Source organism: Triticum dicoccoides, chromosome 4A (assembly GCF_002162155.2).
Source record: "Triticum dicoccoides isolate Atlit2015 ecotype Zavitan chromosome 4A, WEW_v2.0, whole genome shotgun sequence".
NCBI lineage: Eukaryota > Viridiplantae > Streptophyta > Magnoliopsida > Poales > Poaceae > Triticum > Triticum dicoccoides.
This window is the reverse complement of record NC_041386.1, coordinates 63,101,911-63,109,181: the sequence shown is the minus strand read 5'-3', so window position 1 is coordinate 63,109,181 and position 7,271 is coordinate 63,101,911.

Sequence of the window (7,271 nt, the reverse complement as noted above, 5' to 3'; positions counted from 1 at the left end):
GAAGAACTTTCGGTGGCCACCGCAACCCAGCGAGGCCGCCGATTGTCCGACCTGGATCAGCACAAGGTGAGCGATAGGAGATGGCTTGTAGCCTTAGGTGGGATGGTTGGAACTCATTTTCCACGCAACTGTCGTACGTCGGCGTCCAAAAAGAGACACGATGAACATCATGCCTTTGATTCCTGAAGATACGACATGGGGGGGAACTGAAGCATGGGTTCATTTGCTATGTGCCGTCAGGCAGTAGCAGACGTTGTATGACATTGCTCAGTCAGCAGGGACGCGCGCCGCAGCAACCCGTCACTAGGCTTCGCGTCTGGGAGTTACATGAGGAGGGAAGGAGGGAGGCCAGGGGAGGAGTGGGGCACAACCTAGAGATCCCATCGCCTCCAGCCAGCCAACAAGAGGCTACCACAAGGCAATTTCGAGGACAGAAGTGGCCAAAGGATGTTGTTTGGGATGGCTTTGAGGGTTCGGTTGGATGCCGTTTTTTATCCAGTCGTCTGGGAAGGATTTGAGGGGTGTCCATCTTAACGTTTGAGAAGGATTTATGAGATCCGGATGTATTTCGAAAGGCGCAACAAATGCTGGTGATGCTATCAGTGATAAGAGCATCTCCAGGGTAGACCCTCAAATCGCCCGCAAACGTTCGGACCGAGCTGTCCGGCCACCACAAGCCATCCAATATTGTCTCGCATTTGTTCGCGGACCAGACTAGGTGTCCATTTTCCTGCAAACCGGAAGCAAACGAGGGGACTTTACGGGAGGCTGGACACCCGCTACGAAGGACCCTGAGACCCCTGGGCTACCCAAAAGCAAGGCGGAGCCCGCGCAATTGGAGCGATCCACACTGTTTTCACGGCAAAATCCCCTTTCTCCACCCTCTCTGATACAATCATGCCGCTCTCGACCCCGATTCCCGCCTTTTTCGTCGCCACCGTTAATGCATGGACCCGTACGAAAAGCTACCGGAGATGACATAGGTGGAGGATCCTAAGAAGGTGGCCGCCCTAAACATCAACTAGGCAACACGACAAACCTGCCACCTCAAAGCGAAGGTAAATAACGTGGCGGCATGCAAAAAAGAAGGGTGGCGGGTGAGGCGAGCGTGGCCTCGGAAGCGGGACAACACCGCCATCGTCGTACACGCACACGCCGTCCTAGCCTGAGCAATATCAACCTCGCTACTTCTTTGCCGCCAAGTAGCTCGGGCGACGGTCCTGGTCTCTGCCTCCGGGCATGTGTCGTGTTACGTCGATGCCAATGCGATGACGTCCCATTTCACCGAGTCGGCATCGCGACAACTTTTCTGCTCGTGGACGTTGGGCGTGGACGCTCTCTTTTCGCCGCTATGTCTCAATTGGGAGAGCTGAAGTATGAGGACGCAGACATGCAGATGTTTGAGCTGATCCACGACGGACATGGAGGCTGCTTCGAGGACGGGCAAGTGGATGACTCGAAGCCGGAGGTGCACGCCTAGAAGTCGGGAACCTACACCCAGCTAGACCCGTACACCCAGCAACTCTATTCGTACATGACGAGTCAAAACTATGTGATGTTGTCACTACTAGGAAAAAGTCTAGTAGTAGCGCGGGTTAAAAGCTAGTAGTAGTGCGGGTGCCTGCGCTACTACTACGGCGCTACAACTAACTAGTAGTAGTAGCGTGGTGCATCCCGCGCTACTAGTACATGTGTTAGTAGTAGCGCGAGTTCGACAGGCGCTACTACTAACTATCTGTAGCACGTGTCTGTGACCCACACTACTACTATTAATTTGAAAACCCCCCAAAAAAATTCTCGACCCCATGATGCACGCACGTTGGCCGAGAGCAGGGAGATCTCAGCCATGACGCGTGCCTCGTGGAATCCGTCGAGGGCGGCCGCGGAGGCCAGCCCGGCGTGGGCTGGGAGCTGGAGGACCTGCATCTTGGCATCATGCGTGGGGAGCAACACCTTGCGGCGACCGTCACCGTTGAGGTCGGTGACGAGCGGCGGCGGGAGGCGGTCCACATCGTGCTTGATCGGGAACCCGTCATCCGACAGCTGGTACCACGCTTCCCGGAACAAGAAGTCTCCCTCATGCTGCCGGAGGAGGAGGGGGATGGCTCAGCTAGCGTTCCGAATCGAATCGAAGAGGGGGGAGGAGGAGGGCTGACCTGGAGCAAGAAGAAGACAATGAAGGCGGCGAGGAGGAGGATGCCGAGGTTGCGCTTCCGCATCTTGGCGGCGGCGAGGAGCTCCAGCGACCGCCCATCGGAGGGATCTCGGAGAGGGGAAGGGGGAAGAAAGCAGAGTGTACCAGCGGCGGCCACCGCTGGAGTATGAGGGAGAGACGAGGAAAGCGAGAGAGGGGGAAAGTGAGGGAGAGAGGAGGGATTCGGCTGAGGATACGGGGATTTCACCTACCTCGTACTTAGTAGTAGCGAGGGGTATAAAACCGCGCTACTACTATCAACTTAGTAGTAGCGCGGGTTTGTACCCCTCAGTACTACTATGGCATGTCCCGGAAGGGCACGGTAGAGACCGCTTAGTAGTAGCGAGGGTTAAAAACCCGCGCTACTAGTATCAACTTAGTAGTAGCGAGGGGTAAAAACCCGCGCTACTAGTAACTAGCAGTAGCGAGGGTTATAAACCCTCGGTACTAGTAAGCGTCTGCCTATAAGCTTTCCCCTAGTAGTGTGTTGCCCTTTATTTTGTGTCTACACGGTAGGCTTTGTTGGTTTTTATCGCGTCTGCGCACTTCTTTTTGTTTGTTTTCCCCAGGATGTGGGTTTTGGACGCTTTTGGAATTATGAAAAAATGTCAATAAAGGGTGATGAAATCACGTCAATCAACATGATAAATGATTACCATAAAAGAAAAAGTGTTTGGGAGAAGTTGGGGGCTGTGCAGGGCAATGGAGCGCTCGACGGCCTTTGGTGCAAGCGCAAGTACTCATACCACTGGTTGAAGCACCTGCCGCCAACGCCTCGTAGTCGACTACTCCTTCATGCAATTGGATCTGAGATCATACACACACTGACTCTAAAACCTAATCCAGAACACAGAACCCTAGCCTCCTGAAGGCATCAGGAGAGGGAATTAGCAGGGAGGAGATTGTCATCTCCCCACCTCGTGCAAGGGGACGTTGGCATCAATCATCTTCACCATCATCTATCTCCATCTTGTTGTAATACTGAACCACTCATGGATCATTACATGTATTACTCGTTTGTTCTGTTGATGTTTACCACAACTATTCATATGGTGGTTATTGTCTCCATGTGCGAGTATACCTCCTAGTCCTCGGGGACATGAATGAACCTTGGTATGTATTGGAGCTAAAACGTTAATAAGGATATGAAATTCTCTATTGAATATTTGGTTTAATAGCCTTTGTGAATGTTGTGAAGGGGCTCCACACAACATTTTTGCCACAAGGCCACGAAGCATGTTACCGTCGTTGTAAAGGTTAAGATATCGAGGTAATTTGAGGTGGTAGTAAAATCCTCAATTTCACGCCCTTACAATTGATAGGGGAATAACAAAGAACTCTTGGAGAGGCCGCGTCCACGGATAAACCCTTAATTATCGCATTGAGAACCGGGGCGGGGAACCTATGGTAGTGGCGTGTGTGGTATGAAATCTACCCCAAGTAGAACGTATTCTGCATCCGGATCTACCAAATCACAAACATCAAGAGTGGCTCAAGTATGCAACTTAGAACTATGCTATGACATATATATCACACTCAATCTAATTTACATTATAACTTATCGCCTTCATTTTGCTCCGTCCCTACAACTAACTTGCATATAGTATATCGTAAGCCTCTATAAGAGACAAAGTCCAATTCTCGTGCTCCCCGTGGAATTGATACTCTTACTTCGAAAAGGCTACAACTAAATCATATGCACTCACAGGCCATTAGTGCATCAGCTAGCCAAAGCAGGACGCCGACGACCTTGGTCTGGAGGAATGGCCGGTCGATCCAAAGAAGAAGGGTAGAGAAGAAAGTTTCAACATGATGGATAATGAATTGTTTTGCGATGTGTGGTAGGCCACTAGCATTGTTATGATCCATGGCATGGAGAAAAAGGGCGCAACATTTTGGGCCAAGATTCATACTTGGTTACATGAGCACAAGAATTTTCATGCCCTACCGCAACAAACTCGTCCGCAATCGTGGGACAAAGTCACTCCACCACCGATGGTACACCACCCAAGATGCCGTGAGCAAGTATTACGGCCATTTGAAACAACTAATCGGCCGGTGGCCAAGTGGTGCGCTAAGCACCGAGCAAGTAAATTGTTATATGTGTTTGGTCATTTTGCTGCATATGCAACTTGTTGGCCGGATATACTATATGGGTTGGTCATTTGGCCGGATATGCAACTTGTTGACAATATTTTTTCTTTCTAGCCTCCTGTGCATGCAACTTGTTCTTGAAGATGGAGAAGAGGGGATTTGCCCTCATGCATTATTTGTTGAAATTGAATGGGCAACCAAGTGGCAATTGTCCATTACCAACTCCATGAAGATCGCCAACAACGGCATCGAGGAAGAAGCAGGTGATCCAACCGACCCAACAAAAAAGGCGTCCAAAAGGTTAGAAGAGAGTTCCGAGAAAAGAAGTGGCATGAGAAGAACAAGAAGCGAGAAGGGACGACAACCAAGATGACAGAGAGTTCGAGGACATCTTGACAAAGAAGGAGGAGGCATGCGTGAAACGCTCCGACGTGAATGAGGAAAAGAAGGCCAAGAGGCTAACATCTTGATAGCCGCAACTAGGAAGAAGCTGAAACTCAAAAAGAGGAGGGTTTCTCTCAGCCACTTTGGATGATACGAAGATGTTGACCATGAAGATGGACGAATTGGATAACGTTGATGCGATGATCATGCACACCATCCATGTCAAGGTGTTGAAGTGCTTGGTGGCCGAGTTGGAGCCGGATGGTGAGGAGGAGGCAGTAGCAGAGTGATCGTGGAGCCTTGGATAGCCGGTCTAGTAGGGCAAAAATCCTTTTCTACATGGACTGATACTTTTAGGGTGTGACTAGGTCTCAATCGACTGAGACTTAATCACGTCTAAGTCAAGTGATATAGTATGTAAGAAAAAAACTGAAAAGAATTTTTTGCAAGAATCTTCATGCAAAATCGAAGTAAGATACTATCGATTGAGACATAACGAAGTCTAAGTCGACTAAGACTTAAGCAAAACTGATACTTTTATGATCATGCACATTGTAATAACTATAGACATCCGCCTCTTTTTGCTTGTGATGGGCGCTATAAAAACCGTGCCTTAATTTCCATTTGAAATAGAATTGGACGGACCAGAGCGGACGTCTAAATGTGATGCGGTCGAATGATCGGCTTCTGCATTCGTGTCTATGGACTAGTCTTTTTTTTGAAAGATCCAGCATTGCTGGCTTCATTGATTTAGCAGGAAGGTGAGTACAAAAGGTTGATCGGAGCGATCAAGAAGAGAAAATAAGAAGAGGCGGTCAAGCGACCGTCATCTTATGCAGAAAACACTGAAATCAATCTTCTCCCAACATTTCCCCGAACGGGGCCTCTAGTTTCTTTGCTCCTGCCAATCTCCATTGCTCTAAGTTACTACTGATCTTTGCACATATCCGCTGATGACTTGGAGTCGCCCCCCTGAAGGTGCATTCATTCCTCTCGTTCCAGATCTCCCACAGAACCATAATGATCATTGATCTGATTGCTCTTCTGTTTTGTGGTAAAGTCTGGTCGATGGCCTGCTGGCATACCTGAGCTGATGAGGTGAGGCCCCTGGTCGATGATGATAGGGAGGAGCATCCAGAACGCCTTGCCGTGTGCAGCCAAATTTCCCGCGCAAAACTGCAATCCCAAAACAAATGTGTGGATGTTTCCAGATTGCAAAGGCACAGTTGGCAGAAGTAATTGTTCGGCCAACCCCTCCTGTGAAGTCGATCGTTGCACCAAAGCATGTCCTGAAGAAATAGCCACATGAACATCTTGTGCTTATTTGGAGCCCAGACTTCCAGATTAGGTTGTTGAACATGGGCTGATCCAGGGCCTAAAACTGTATGTTGTATGCTGAATTTGCAGAGTAGCAGCCATTGTTGGTGTGCCTCCATCGTATGCGGTCGTCTTCTTGTGGGCACAACACTGTGTTTGCGGCCTGTAACATACGCCACATGGACAGAAAATCAGGTGCAATGGCCATGGTGTCAGCATGTTGCAAATCTTTGATCCACTGGTCATTCCGGAGGGATGCTTCAACGCTTCTACTTTTTCTGTGGGCGTGATTGTAGACTGTTGGGTATGAGATTGCCAGCGGGGAGTCGCCTAACCAATTTTCTTTCCAGAAGTCTGCTTTGCGGCCGTTCCCAATCTGAACTTTTGTTGCCAAACTGAAAATCTCTCGGTCCTTCTCCGACACCGGGGGCTTTAGCTGCACCCACGGCCTTGCTGGTTGATCCCATGTTAGCCACTGCCATCTAAGGCGAAGGACAATGCTAAACTTGTTTAGATCCAGGATGCCCAACCCTCCTTTTCGCACCGGGGAGAAAACCTTCGACCAGGCCACCTTGCACTTACCCCCGACGAGCTGGTCATCTTGGCACCATAGGAATCACCTTCGGGCCTTGTCTATCTTTCGAATGATCTTCTTTGGCACTTTTAGGACAGTCATGGCGAAAGTTGGCAAGGCGGAGAGGACACTACGTACCAGAACCCTCCTACCTGCCAAGTTGAGCAGTTTTTCTTGTCAACCCGCCAGACGCGCTTTAATTCTGTCTATCAAGAACTGGAAGTGGCTCAGCCTCAGCCTGGTCGACGAGATCGGCAAGCCAAGGTAAGTCAGGGGGAAACCAGTGAGAGTGCCACCGAAACCCTGTAGCACTTCCGACAAATCGATGTCTTCGCACCTAATGGCTGCCACTGAAGATTTACTTTGGTTGAGCTGCAGCCCTGTTGCTTCTCCGAATTTTGTCAGTAGATCAAGAAGCATGTCAACCTCCGCCTTGGATGGGTGACTAGTCAACGGACAAATAACGTGTCCGTTTTAAGGGTCTGCTTTCGAATGCCCTAAACAATGCGAGCAGCTATTGACCCCGTCGCTCCGTCCAAATACTTTCGCCGTCCAAAAATACTTGTCGGTTGGCCCACCCTACACGATAGCGCGCGTATGCGGTCCTGCTTTCGTTGCCACTGCCAGCCATGCATGGATTCTGCATGGCTGCATGGTCTCCAGGGGCTATTTGTACGCCCAGCAGCGAGTAGATGGAGCTGCATTCGC